This window comes from Dinoponera quadriceps, unplaced genomic scaffold, assembly GCF_001313825.1.
Source record: "Dinoponera quadriceps isolate SergipeBrazil2010 unplaced genomic scaffold, ASM131382v1 scaffold10226, whole genome shotgun sequence".
NCBI lineage: Eukaryota > Metazoa > Arthropoda > Insecta > Hymenoptera > Formicidae > Dinoponera > Dinoponera quadriceps.
The window spans coordinates 1-2,171 of NW_014563987.1; the positions used below are offsets into that span (position 1 = coordinate 1).

At 37.6% G+C, this 2,171-nt stretch overlaps 1 pseudogene; it reads left to right on the forward strand.

Annotated features, from left to right (window-relative positions):
* The first annotated feature begins 5 nt into the window (after nucleotides 1-5).
* LOC106751256 lies at nucleotides 6-1,231 on the forward strand (annotated as a pseudogene).
* The last annotated feature ends 940 nt before the right edge of the window (nucleotides 1,232-2,171 follow it).

A 2,171-nucleotide genomic window follows, 5' to 3' on the forward strand; every position in this document is an offset into this window, starting at 1 on the left:
AGGAATTCGCTGTGGAAACTTTTATCAAGGCACGTGGGGTCAGCTGGTGCATCGGAGGTCAGGATAATTGGAGACGATTCTTAACACAGCTCAATATTTTAAAGGTATGTATCCTCTCAATCGTTCTCGTATGTAACATTCTTAACGATATTGCATCGATTCTTTGTCGTGTAATAAGTCACGTCTAGCTGGAAATGAGTTACGCCTTACTGTACTCGTTACTGTACTCGGATAAATTATATAAGTCGCTGGATAATATTTAATGTTCATCTTTACTCGATGATACAGGTGTTTATTTAGAGGTTAACCGGATACGCCACAGGGACAGATGAATTTATTTCGACCGCTACGAAAATGAATGTCGTCTTCCCAGTTGCTGCTATAGAGAACGCGTTCCAACAAGCGAGAATCTTGGTGCAGAGGATCAAGAGTGACCCGAGGATAGACATGAAAAAGCAATCGAAGGTTTAGTTCGACCTTTCTAATCTCTTAATCTCCTTTGTCGCGGAGTGAATTTTTCTCGGTGAAAGAATAAAAAGAAAAAGACCTGAGAAACTTTCTTACAAGAACGATCCTTTGGAGGTTAATTTTACAGCTCATTATGATTCTATTTGGGGCTAATGAAGTCTGTTCGGAACAATGTTACAATCCGAAATACTTCTCGCTGATACGTTACACCCTGCATCTACGGAAGACGCTCCATTTTTTAAGGATTGCTTTGCCCCGTACACTGGTCAATTTGGTTCCAGCCATAGGTGATTCCTGCTTGTTTAATTAGTTTTTACGCCAAGCCGAACGAGTGAAACGATAATTTATTTTTCGGCAGATGTCACGGTCTCTGTTAGGGTAACGCAAAGTGCCATGTGCAAAATATTGCATCTTCTTTACTGTGTTTGCATGTACAAAAATGGTCGATCGGAAATCGCCGCTTTTAAAATGTCGCATTTCTATCAACAGGATGCCGAAGAATTAATCTACTCAAGAAGGTACATTTTGTTGTTCAATATACGATTATAATTCTATCATGATAATTTCCTATCCTTCACAACATGATATAGTGACGAAACGTTTTCTTTTAGATACGATTATTCTCCGGATTTTACGGTAGTTTTGAAGCCGTTTGTTAAATTATTCGATGCATCTAATTTAGATCCTATTCGCGCACCGCCGATCGACTCCTGTCTTGTGACTTACGACTTTTTCAACTTTACTCAGAAAGAGCACTCACTCGGTGAGAAACATTAACTCTTACACCGCGTTTATTTTAAATATTTATATGTAAAAAGTTATGTATTATGTACTTATTATAAAATTCTGTAATAGACACCAATCAGGCGATAACAGCAAGTGATACTGTCATTATTTACCGTGGTTTATTTTTATCGCATGATTGACGCCTATTGACAGCAGAATGTTGCAGTGCTTAGATGGTTGCATGCTACCAGGGAAAACAAAATCATGAAACTAATGTTATCGCATTTGTATCAAACGCATGAAAAAAATTCGATAAAATTGTTTCCTACGCGAAAATATCAGACCTTTCATTAAAATGTGAAATGTTAATAAAATTCTCAAATTGCATTTATATATTGGGTTGTTCGGAAAGTAATTTCGTTTTTTTGTGGTGAAAATGAAAGACGATCTTCGTATAATGAATAAATATTTAATTAAATTATATATTGGCCATTCTGATCCAACACCTTTTGCCATCTTTCTGGTAGTAGCATGATTCCACGCTCATAAAATTTTTGGTCTTTGCTGGCAAAAAACTGATCCAGGTGATTTTTGACGTGTTCATTTGAGGTAAAGGTTTTACCGTCCAAAAAATTTTGCAGTGACCGGAACAAATAATAATCCGAAGGGGCCAGGTCTGGAGAATATGGTGGGTGTGGCAGTACATCCCATCCAAGCTGTAAAAGCTTTTGGCGAGTGACCAAACTTGTATGAGGTCTCGCATTATCTTGGTGGAACACTACACCTTTTCTGTTGATTAATTCTGGCCTTTTCTGTTGAAGTGCATCATTCAGTTTGTCCAGCTGATGACAGTAGACTTCCGAATTAATTGTTGTGTTATCCGGTAAAAGCTCAAAAAAAGTAACTCCTTTACAATCACACCAAACAGACTTTTTTTGATGGATATCGGCTTTTGAAATGCTTTGAGCCGGTTCATC